The sequence below is a fragment of the Miniopterus schreibersii genome, assembly GCF_964146895.1.
Source record: "Miniopterus schreibersii genome assembly, chromosome: 10".
Taxonomy (NCBI): domain Eukaryota; kingdom Metazoa; phylum Chordata; class Mammalia; order Chiroptera; family Miniopteridae; genus Miniopterus; species Miniopterus schreibersii.
In genome coordinates, this window is record NC_138110.1 from 65,136,134 (window position 1) to 65,149,024 (window position 12,891).

The 12,891-nt window shown below is 40.9% G+C and overlaps 1 protein-coding gene across 1 annotated transcript in view; it reads right to left on the minus strand.

The window, feature by feature from the left end:
- Positions 1–11,951, minus strand: part of RNF24 (ring finger protein 24) — a 54,056-nt gene extending 42,105 nt beyond the window's left edge. Inside the window, exon 1 of the mRNA XM_081148360.1 lies at positions 11,682–11,951. The gene's annotated coding sequence lies outside the window, so the exon portion shown is untranslated. The remainder of the gene's footprint in view (positions 1–11,681) is intronic.
- Between the last annotated feature and the right edge of the window lie 940 nt (positions 11,952–12,891).

The following is a 12,891-nucleotide window of genomic DNA, read 5'->3' on the forward strand; positions in this document are numbered from 1 at the left end:
GCCCTATAAAAGAGGCCCCAGATAGTTTCCCTGTCCCTTCCACTATGTGAGGAATCAGCAAAAAGTACTGTCTATGCACCAGGAAGTGGCCCTCACCAGACCCGGAATCTCCCAGGGCCTTGATCTTGGCCTTCCCAGCCTCTAGAACGGTAAGGAATTTTTGTGGCTTATAAGACACCCAGACTATGGTATTTTGTTATAGCAGCCTGATCAGACTAAAACAGACAACTATATAATATAGTTTTACTCCTGAAGCATATTCTACTGAAAACCCATAGTAGAGAACAAGCAGTTTTACAGAATAGATTTTTTAAAAAAGCCCTAGCTGGTTTGCCTCAGTGGTTAGAGCGTTGGCCTGCAGACTGAAGGGTCTCGGTTCGATTCTGGTCAAAGGCATGAACTGGGTTGCAGGCTCAATCCCCGGCCCAGTCCCAATCATTGTGTGTCTCTCACATCAATGTTTCCCCCCCCCCCACTCTCTCTGAAAAGCAATGGAAAAAATATCCTCAGGTGAGGATTTAAAAAATTAAAAAAGAATTTTTAGGAATGCAGCTGCCTGTTTTCTCCCCTCAGAACTGTGCCATGATTTTATATAATTCTGGAGTTCTAAATGGATAGTGATAGCGAACTGAAATAGAGAAAATTGATACAAAGAAAAGTCACAGCTGCATTTTGAACTGAATGCTGTTTTTCTTTTTGTGTAATCATTTGATCAGTTTTCTATGAACCCAGGACCTACTTCACATCCCTCCTGAAAGCATATTTTAACTTTTAGTATGCAAAATTTATAATGTATTCCACAGATAGTGTTGACTAAGACTCTGTGGAGCTCCATTTTCAAATTATCTTCCAAGTAGTTTAAAGTAAACCAAACAGGAAATCAATAATCTTCCAGAAACATCTTCAAAGCATAAAGCAAGATTTTATTTCTAATAGAGCAGGGGTTCTTAAGCTGAAAATCTTTCTATAGAAAAAAAATCTACACATTTTTCAAAGGGTTTTATCATAGCTCTGAAGGCCTTCTAGAAACCCTTGTAATATAGTGTTCTCCTGGATAAGCAACTCTGAACAATGTACAAATTTATCAACTAACACTAAAGGCCTCCCATGAACTGGCTTGGATTATTCAACCATAATCTCCACTATTTCTCCAAGTACCACACTTTAGTCAAATGAAGATGGCTCCCTATCTTTGCAACTACTACTATCTGCATATTCCAGGCTACCCCAACCATCTCATAAAAGTCTATCTATCCTTCAAGATGTTACAAGTAATACAGCCTCCTTGAAGCCTTCCTTTATTCCCCCAACCTTCCTCCGAACTTCAGTCTTTGGTCCTTCGATACTTCCAATACCATTCTCCATTTTGTATCATGGTCTACTGAATACTCATCTAATATGGGATTCTGTGTGATAGAGCAGTCAAAATTAAAATGATCACCAAGGAAGTTCTTACCACCTGCAATCAGTTGAACGGTGACCCCCACCAAAAGATATGTTCATGTCTTAACCCCAGGAACCTGTGAATGTGACCTTATTTGGAAAAAGAGTCTTTGCAGATATAATTAAGATAAGGATCTGGAGATGAAATCATTTGGGGTTATCCAGGTGGACCCTAAATCCAATGACAGTGTCTTTATTAGAGACAGAAAGAGGAGAGGGCCATGTGAAGACAGAAGCAGAGATTGGAGTTATGTAGCCTATAAGCCAAGGTACATGTGGAGCCACCAAAAGCTGGAATAATCAAGGAAGGACTCTCTCCTAGTTTTTGGAGGGAATGTAGCAGACCTGCTAACACTTTGATTTCAGACTTCTGGCCTCCAGAACTTTGAGAGAGTAAACTTCTGTTGTTTTAGGCCACCAATTTTGTGACAATTTGCTAGGGCAACCTTAGGAAACTATATAGCTTCTTTGTCCCATTCTAAGTCTAACAAGTCATTTTTATTTTTTTCATCTTTATTTACTGCAGTAGTTTTGCAGTGATTATTTCAAGAGCATCAAAATATAGATGCTCCCCAAATCTCATATTATTCTCCAGCTATTTTCTGCAAAGGTTTTGAAATTTTCTTTATCAATGGTCTTCCAAAAATGCCAGTGCAAGATAGTATCTAAATAGTAAAGATATATATTCTTGTGAAAGTTGACAACATCAACTGCACTATGTGGTGGGTTAAAGGATGAAGTCTTGGGTTTTAAACCTGGCCCCTGACTTTTTGAACCTGAACAGGTCACCTCTTTGACTTTCTGTTTTATCATCCATAAACAACCCTTTGAGGGTTGCTGCTGTAAGGAGTAAATAAGCAATGCATGTAAAACTACTGGCATAAAATATTTTTGGCATAGGTTAGCTAAGGTGAAAGATGATTTTCAGGGTACAATATTGTCCCTGGCTATTGATATACTCGTCTATGATTTAAAAAAAAATATCTTTCTTATTACCATAAAACTTCCTTCAGGCTTGTTTTCAAGGACAATAAGTTTAACCAAAAACTTTTGTTTAATTACAGTCAAGCATGAGATGTCCAACAAATTTCTGAAAAAGTTTTGCAATTTCTTTTGCACTAAAGGAAAAGAAAGTCTATACCTTTGACTTCCCTTCCCACCCATTTCCCATAAATTAAATTAGCTCATACTTTGGTATTTCATTGTCTCCCAAACTCTTTCAATCTATGATGAAGAGCCTATCTGGATATACCTAGATTCTATTTCAAGTTTACAGCACTGAGCATAATTTTTTATTCTCAGAGTTGGGTAAGAACAATAAGGAGGTATAGGTAGTTCATAATTTTTTGGTTTTCCTGGATGAATTTAATAAACATAAGTAATGCAGCACCATTCAATCTCCAAATTCAGAAAAAAATTTTTTTAAATCCTCACTCGAGGATATTTTTTCCATTGCTTTTCAGAGAGAGTGGAAAGGGGGGAGAGAGAGAGAAACATCGATGTGAGAGAGACATCGACTGGTTGCCTCCCGCACACCCTGACTGGGGCTGGGGATTGAGCCTGCAACCAGGTACATGCCCTTGGCCGGAATCGAACCTGGGACCCTTCAGTCCAAGGGCCGATGCTCTAACTACTGAGACAAATCAGCTAGAGCAGAAAAAATTTTTTTAAGGTAACATAAAACATACTGATAGGCTGTTGTGAAGTTATTAATTTTGAGAATTCAATAAACACTGTCATCAAATGAATTGAATGCTCATACCTGTAGTACCATACTTGCACTTCCTTTGTTCTCAAATTATTATGACATAAGTTTGATAAAGGAAGAACAGTATCTGATACAAACATCTGTTTACTTAGGAAAATATAAATAACAGACAAAATGAGACACAGTTTTTAAGACAACACACATAATTAACCTCCTACAGACGAAGTCCATGGTTTATATAGGAGTAAGCTTTATGACAGATGAAAATTATTACTAATCCAAATGACCACAGCTTTAGAACGGGGTGGGAAATGTCATTTTGTCTGGCCATGCCAAGACAACTGCAGACGGGACTCGAAATTCAATAAATCTAGGAGCTTTTTTCATAGCTAACTTTTAAGTTGATAATTTTGTATGGCCTGTGAATGATGTTATAAATATTCAAATGGCCCTTGGCAGAAAAAAGGTTCCCCACCCCTGCTTTAGAAGAAGAAAACAACGAAAGGAACAGGCAAACCTCACTTTAAGAAAAGTCAATAAATAAAAACAGGAACTCCGAAAGCAGGTCAACTGGAAGTTATTTACAATATGAAAACATTCACTATAGATACTTTAGCCATAGCAACTCGAATACATCTAACAGTAGTGAATCCATAAAAACTCAAGTGTGCCCAGCTGGTGTTGCTCAGTGGTTGAGCCTACCCATGAACCTGGAGGTAATGGTTTCATTCCCAACAGGGCACATGCCTGGGTTGCAGGCTCGATCCCCAGTAGGGGGTGTGCAGAAGGCAGCTGATTGATGATTGTCTCTCATCACAGTTGTTTCTCTCTCTCTGAAATCCATAAAAACATTAAAACAAAAAAGACTCTATAAATATGTTAAAAAAACAAACTCAAGTGCATTACACTTTTCCAGAGCAAGTTCACAACTTAATGTGAGGTTCTAAAAAGTGTCTTCCTTTCCTTGTCATTCAGGCTTGCTCCAACTCCCTAGGCCTAGAGCATCATGGAGGCACAGAGCAACTCTCTGGTATCAGACTGGCCTTAGGGCAGATGGAGGGCTCAGGCTGGCTTTCCCAGGAATGGCCAACCAAAGTAAGGCCACTGGCCAGCTACTCCTGGGCCAGCTGGCATGGAACAAAGTGTCTGGTTCCTACCTCCAGAGCAGATGAGGCTCAGCCAGCTGGCTTTCAATGGACTGCACTAGTTGGAGTGCTCACAATTCCTTTCAAACCATCTGGCATTCTTTTTGAACCCTAAATTTACCCAACACTACACTCTGATGTCACAAATGCTCAGATAATTGGAGGAGTCCCCACTGCCTACCTAAATAAGAAAAGAAAGAGGCAGAGTAACTGCTAAGTTAATTACTTCAAGAATCAATTTCTAAAATTAACTGCTCTAAATTTTAGCTTGAATATTATTAGCCTTAAAATCTAAACTATTCCCATGATTATTAAGCAAACTTTCAAAATAAAAATCAAGACAAATAATAGTGGGAATAGGCTAAAACAGACATTTTAACATGCAAAAAGGTATAAGTCTCCTTTAAGGCTGGCAGGACACAACTTTTCCTACTCTGAACTTCTTCAAAGCCTATCTTTATCCCTCATGTGGCCCCTAGGGTGGACTTTGTATTGCTATACATATTTATCTTCCCAGCTGGCTAGTAAGTGAAAAAACAACAGTGTCTTACAGCTACTTAAAAAAATCTGTTGATGATGTATTGGATGTTTAAAAAGTTCCATTTCCAAAAATAAGAAAACTTAATGTGGAATAACATGAAGAAGGAACCTCACTCCTGGGCAAGCCAAATAAAGAACAGGACTTGGCTTGAAATAATATTTTATCAAGTGATCAAAATGATTAATCAAATGACCACACAAGATCATTTTACCAATCTATCGCATGGGATAATCTGGGAAATAGAGAGGCATAGAATCAGAAAAAAACCCATAAAACTAAAAACAACTGAATCACATTTATAGTCAATATACTCTAGGAGATATAAGTACTCTGGACAAAAATATTACAGTGACTAAGTCATATCAAATATTAGAAATTGGAGAAGGCTATACAAATAACTATAATTCCTTTTCATTACATTTACCCCCACACCAAGTATTGAATTTAGCACTTTACATGTTATCTCATTTGACCGACATAACAAACATACGAGGTGGGTACTACTCTTATTTACATCTTGCAGATGAGGAAACAGAGAAGTTAGGAAACCTGCCAAGGTCACATGGCAAAAAGTGAGAGCTAATATTCAACTCCAAGCAGTCTGACTCCAGAATCCAGGTGCAAGACTGCCAATGTTAAATTATATTTATGAAAGAATGAAATGTCATATAATGTAGGAAAAAAACTCAATCATTAATACAGTCTTCATAATTTTTTCAACCCTAAGTGTAGCAAAAAGTGGTGAATAATTTAAAAAAATAAATAAAAATTTATTTTGTTAGAAATTTTTAAGAGGAAAGAGCTATTCATTCTACCAGGTTAAAAATATCGGCTGTGCCCAGTCAGCGTGGCTCAGTGGTTGAGCATCGACCTAGGATCCAGGAGATCTTGGTTCGATTCCTGGTCAGGGCATATGTCCGGGTTGTGGGCTTGATCCCCAGTGGGGGTGTGCAGGAGGCAGCTGATCAATGACTCTCTCATCATTGATGTTTCTCTCTCTCCTTCTCTCTCTCTCTGAAATAAAGATATATTTTAAAAAAAAAGCCAGCTGTGCCTTTTTTTGCCAATATAACTGAGTAGGTACTTGTGTCAGTTGTTGTCCTGGGGGACATAGGTAAACAGGATAGATGAGGTCCTTGCCTTCCTGAAGCTGACCTTCCAGTGGAGAGGTAAGAGACAAAAATATCAGTCAACAACGTATTTTCAGAGAGTGCTATGTATTACACAAGAGGTAGGGAGGAAATACAGACTTCTGAGACACATACACATGCAGGTAAACAGAAGGGGATGAATGGGAAGTCAGGGAAAAGCTGCTTGTCGAAATTTTTTCTTCTGTTTTCAAAGATGGGCAATATCAGAGCATGTGTGTATGTTGACATGAATGGTATCCTGGAGAGTTGCTAATGCAAGAGAGCAGGCACAAATGCAGGAATCAAGTTCTTGAGAATTTATGAGGGGGAATACGGTGGGAGAGGAGTTGGCCTCCGATAGGAAGACAACAGAAAACACGGGTCCCTAAGGAAGGTAAATTTCTAGATTTAGTGAGGGGAAGAGGAGGGGTATCTGTCTAATAACTTCTAAACCCTCAATGAAGTATGAAGCCTGCTTATCAGTATGGGAAGGGGTGGGCTGCTTATGAGTTTAAAGAGTGGAGAGAAATTATTAGTCATAGGCAAAAAATCTTATTAGGAATCTGGTAGCTTTTTCCTGGGCAGTGCTGAGAGCCCACTTCAGATTTTTAATCATGACTCTGAAGTTCTCCAGTAATATTCAGCCACTAATGTGCACTCATGAAAAAGCTAGATGAGGGATAAGGCAGCTGTAAATAGAAAAAAAATTGATGGGTAAAAAAAAGTTAGAAAAAAAAGTATGAGATAAACACAAAGTCACTGACAATGTCCAATCAAGCTGTGGTCTACATAGCTACATTTATCTCCATCTTCTCAGCACAGAAATTCTTGCAAATAATATATGTCATATTTAGTTATGACATATTTATGAAGCTCAAAGAGTGTTTCTTTTTTGGTCATGAATGGTTCTGTCACATCCTACAATGGGTTTTTAAAAATGCACCTGGTAGCCTTTGTGTTGATTCCAAAGGTGACCGCATTTCATTGGTTGAAGAAATTTTGTCTGATGCCAGTGATGATTCCATTTAAAAGTAAAAAATAAAAAACAGCCTCCCTCCCACAAGGTGCATGCTATTGATCATTCCACTGTACTCCTAAATCATGATTTTGTCTTAAGACCAGACATTCTGGGGAGCATTCATATCTGCACAGGTTCAAGGAGAGGGAACAAAGACTCTACCTCTTGATGGAGGCATGTCAACAACATAAAAAAACAGCATATTGGGTGAGATGGGGTGTGTGTGTGTGTGTGTGTGTGTGTGTGTGTGTGTGTGTATACCATATAGTTATTTAGGGAAAATATTATCCGTCTCATGAGCAAAAAAAAATTTAAAAAGATGTTTCAAAGAACATCATGAAATATCAGGAACACCAGGGATAAACAGAAGATCCTAAAACTTTCCAGAGTGGGAGGAAAAAGGAAATGGGGATTAGGATGGCATTAGATTTCTCAAGAGCAATACTGGAAGCTAATGGAACAATGCTTTCAAAAGAGGGACACTAATTTTCAATCTATAATTCAATATCCAGTTAAACCATTACTCAAGTGTGAGGGTAAAATGACATTTCCAGACATACAACTAACTTCTGAATTTAGGAAGGAATTTCAAAGTTTGTATGTGCCCTTTCTGAGGAAGCTACTAAAGAATGAGGGAGACACAGGATCCAGGAAATAAAGGATCTAACACAGGAAGAAGGCAAAGGGAATTCCCAGTATGATAACAAAGGGAAGTCTTAGATGACAGTTAGAAAAAAGAAATAAAACACAGGTTATTTGAAAATATTGAAAGATTATTAGTTCTGTCATACATTTTTTTTTAAATCCTCACCCAAGGATATTTTTTCCATTAGTTTTCAGAAAGAGTGGGAGGGAGAGAGAGAAATCGAGAGCGAGAGGGAGAAGGGGAGAGAAAGGGGGGGGAGGAGGGAGGGACGGAGGGAAGTATACATGTGGGAATCACATGGATTGGTTGTTGATTGGTTGTCTCCCTCAGGCACCCTGACTGGGGACAGGGATTGAGCCTGCAACGGAGGAAAGTGCCCTGGACCAGAATGGAACCCAACACCCTTCAGTCCACGGGGCGATGTTCCAACTACTGAGCCAAACTGGCTAGGGCTGTCATAGAATTTGAGGATGAATTAATGACTGATACAAAGAAAACTAAGCAAGTGAAAAATAAATAAAAGAGGTAATTATTTAATTCAGGAGAAACAAAAGTTGTACAAGAATATGTAATATTAGTACCCTACATGGCTCATCTGTGAATACCACACATTGTCACAGTCATATAAATACTGAAAACAGACTTAACTGGGAACTGTAAAGTATAGGTATGAGTGGGGAATGGAAGGATGGCTGTATGGGACAACTAAGTCCTCAATTTCCAAAACAGAAGTCCATAGATAATATCCAAAGTTGAAAAATCAAGAAATAGCAGTTTAAACAATAAAATGAAATAAAGATAAATACCAGAAGAAACTGCTGAGAGTTGAAAGTGGTTGAACCATATGAAATTGCTGATTTTTGACTACTCCATTTTTTTGCTAAAAAATGGCAATTTCATATAGTTTAAGCTAATACATTATAATAATGTTACTTTGTTACTGATTTTAGAATAAACTGCCACTTGAAACAAAAAACAATTAGTGATAGAAAATGCTCAATAGAAAAAATATTCTACTTTTTATCATCAGACATTATTGGGGGGATAATGTATCCCAGTTTTGGGTAACTGTCACCATACCTACTATTACCATCACTATCATAACAATATTAGTATTTCTAATGAATATAAAGAATATATTTACTACTAAAACAGCATTTAACATAATTTAATCTATTTTGATGATACAGAAATTACTTTAGAAACTTTTCTTTAATCATTATACTATAGGAAATGCTAAACTATGGGTTGGTAAAGATTTTGGTTAACAGAACGCCGAACAAGGCCAGGATGTTTTTAGGTTCCTTTTGCTGATTCAAACAATAGCTAAGTCACTCTTGCAAAATTAAAGTTCCACAATATTGTGGTACTATGCAAACTTATTTCAGTGATAATTCCGGTTATACTACTTTGTTTATCTAAGACTTCCTCTTATGGTTTGTTTTAAGGGATTCCTAAAAAAAAAAAAAAAAAGACTGTGGGCAGTTTATAAAATTATTGGGGTTGCTTCAATACTAGTGACACTAGTTAAGGAAGTTAATGAACCCCTTGTTTTTAAGTTAACCTATTTTGAGTAAAATTCATTGATATTAAAATTTTATTTAAATTCTACATCATAAAACCAAAAGTTCTCTAAACTGAAAAGTCAACTTTTCTCATTTTAACATTTTTTTTCTTTTTTGTTCTTTTTTAAAATATATCTTTATTGATTTCAGAGAGAGGAAAGGAGAGGGAGAGAGAGAGATAGAAACATCAATGATAAGAGATTCATTGATCGAGCCCGCAACCCAGGCATGTGCCCCGACTGGGAATCGAACTCTGATCGCCTGGATCCTAGGTTGATGTTCAACCACTGAGCCATGCCTGGCTGGGCTCATTTTAACATTTACAAAAAGAGAATTTGACCATGCTAACATAAGCTAAGAATTTTACCAAGAATAATGGCTCCCAATACAACCAATGGAAATTTTCCCCTTCAAATTCAAAGCAAATGTTTTTAATAGAGATTATACATAAACAATGCTATGGAAGACTGCTTAGTTCAGATTTTATTGTGCACTGAAAACTACCAGGAATTAAAATACCCGTGATTAAAAAAGAATCTTAAAGAAAATCTTAAAACTGAACCAATTCAATTATTCATATCATCCAATAAGCCCTTCTAATTTTTTACCACCACTATTTTGAATCAGAAGATCAATCAAGCCCGGTTGGCATGGCTCAGAGGTTGAGCACTGACCTAGGATCCAGGAGACTGAAGTTCGATTCCCGGTCAGGGAACAGGCCTGGGTTATGGGCTCAATCCCCAGTCAGGGGCATGCAGGAGGCAGCCAACCAATGACTCTCTCATCACTGATGTTTCTATCTCTCTCTCCCTCTCCCTTCCTCTCTCTGAAATCAATAAAGATATATTTATTAAAAAAAAAATCAATCAAAATATATTTTGGAGGTGTGTTTCTTATAACCAACTTTAGCTAATTTCCCATCACTCTGCAAAATTATAAGGGTAAAACTGTATTATAAAAAGTATTTAAAAACTAGTAATACAATCAACTATCTTCTAAAGCTTATAAAATCTGGTTTAAAAAGAGAAAAAAGTCCAAAGGAAATAACAAGGAATAACTGGTGCTACTAGAATTGCTTCTTTTTAATCGGTCTACATCAACCTGTAACTCTTGGTCTTAGTAACTTTACGGAGAGAACAAAGTCAGGCAGGCAGTCTTACTGATGAAGGGAAAGTCTGTGGGAACCTGCAGAGTTTCCTTCTCTCTGGGGATGAAGACAATGATAAAAGGTGTTCTGTTTTCCAGTAGTCCTGTAAGAGGAGCCATTGAGCTGGGCTGCACAACCAGACAACAGAATACAGGAAAATTCAGATCAAAGCAAGGGCACATGCCAGGGTAATATGCAATAAAACCCTGGGCCAAAGCATTAAGAAAAAAAAAAAGCAAGGTGGACAGAACCTGCTGGACCACCTTCTTATTAACACAGAGGCAGGAAGAAACAAAATCTGCCTGTACTGAGGAGCTGAGAAAACAGTGTCCTAGGTATATATTAGAGTATTTCTATAGACGAGCATATGAGTATCAGGATATATTGTAAGTGAACTAAACCCAGAAAGCAGTTTCCTGTATGTACTGGAGTATTCTCATGCACAAACATACGAGTATTTTACCGTTAACTAAACCCAAAAAACAAAGTGTTCTAGATATACAGATATATGAGAATACAGACATACATTTTCAATTAACGAAACCCACTGGTTTTACAGCAAGGAACAAACAAACAAAACACCGTTTGAAAGAACATTAGAGACAGAATTGGGTGAAAGTCTGATTAAGTAATATGTCTTTTTCCCTCGAACCCTTTTTAATGATCTCTGATTCATTTCATAGGACACACACACACACACACACACACCATTCCGTCTCTGGAAACAAAGGAGGGTCCTTAATTCTCAAGCGTGTGGAAGCTCACGCGCCCCCCACCCACAGACTGGAGACCAGCACCTGCCTTTAATTAATGAGTAAGCCGAGGCGGGAGATCGCACCCTAGACCACAGCTATACAGTGACAAATGGGCACGAGACAAACGCCACAAAGAAAGGGGAGGAGCAGGAAAACACTGCCACGCCGCGCCCCCCAGGCCAGCCCCGAGGCAGCCGTTCTCGCCGCCCTCGTCCCCGCCTTCCTGCACATCCCAGCCGCCTCCCACTCCCGGGGGCTCGACGCCCGGCCCCGGCTGGCGGGGCGGGCGGGGCGTCGCAGACCTTCCCTCCGTGGCCTCCCGATGACAGCCCGCGCAAGCCCTTTGTGCGAGACTCACCCTCCGACCCGGGGCGGACCCTCGTCCGCGCCCCGCGGGGCCCGGGGTGGCTGTCCCACTCCTCCCCGCCCCTCCCCCCCGCAGCGCCCCGAGTGTGTGGGAGGCTGGCGAGGGCGCGCGGGCCCGCGGTCTCCTCAGCATCCCGAACCCGGACCCGCCCGGTCCCCTAAGCCCCAGCCCGGGGGCGACGGGCCTCAGCGCCCTGGCCCTCGCGCGTTCACTCACTCGGGAGCGCCGGAGGCGGCAGCAGTGGGCGTGCGGGACCGTCAGCGCCGGGCAGCGGGCTGCGAGCGGCAAGAGTCTGTGAGACCTAGTGCGGCTGAGGTGGCGGCGGCGGACTGCGAGCGGCTGCCGGGGGAGGGGCGGGCCCGGCGGGGGAGGGGCCGACGCCGCGCCTCTCATTCATGCAGTGGGGCGGGGTGAGGGACCCGGATGCCCCGGTCTCTCTCCCCGCCACCCCCTCGCTGAGGACGTTTCGGCTCCAGGGTCTGCAGTGCGCAGGCGCGGTGCTCTTCTGCTGGGCCTGGTCCCGCCTTGCCGGCTGGGAAAGTCCCTAGGGCGGAGCTGCGAAGGATAGACCCTCTGGCTTAATCTTTAGTACTTTTGCATGTCCTATAAGTAGTTTTAAAAGTGAAACCTTGGAACGCCATCCCCTTCCTGGCATCCAGTCTGCGAGGCCCAGCGCACAGGAGTGCCCATTAGTTTGATGGAAATACCATGCACGCTTCCTCCATCTGTTTCTTCTGTAGCAGGTCCTCTCAGCTGAGTGCTGGCACCTCAGTGATGAATGAGACCCAGAATCTGACCAGATAGTGGAGATCGATATGCAGGAAAGAGTGCATTCCTTTGTTTATTTGCATTGACCTAGTCCCCTCAGCCCCTAGCTCCCACTCCACAGGGCAGGCAAGAAACTGACCTTGGCTCACCCCCTCTGTAATTCCAAGACCTAGGGACTATCTAATGCAGCTCCAAGGATCTGGGGAAGTCTCTCTGGCAGACAGTGTATTCTGCGGACACACCCTCCTGTTCCCAGACCCTTGGCTGTGTCAGTCCTGGCCTAAAAAAATCTTTGGTGATACTAGGAGGCTCCTGCAGACCTCACAGCCATCCCCTCTGAGGCTCCTCAGCTGACTGTGTGGGCACTGCAGCTCAGGGCTTACAGAAGGGATGGCCTCCCTTTCCCTTAGTCTCCATGTCCCCCTCTGAGGTTCTCCTACCTTCTACCTTCCAGGCCCCTTTACATAAACCATAAACAGCTCAGTGACTTAATGTTGGGAAGCAAAAGTCATCATGGAAAGTGCCTGCAAACAAGTTCCTTCTGTTTTGGCAAACCACAAACCTCCAAAGCAAGGGGGAAGTAAAGACAAACATCAATGAACATCTCAGGGAGTTACCCCCTTGTCACAGTCCCCAAAGTGAGAGATGGATGAAGGCA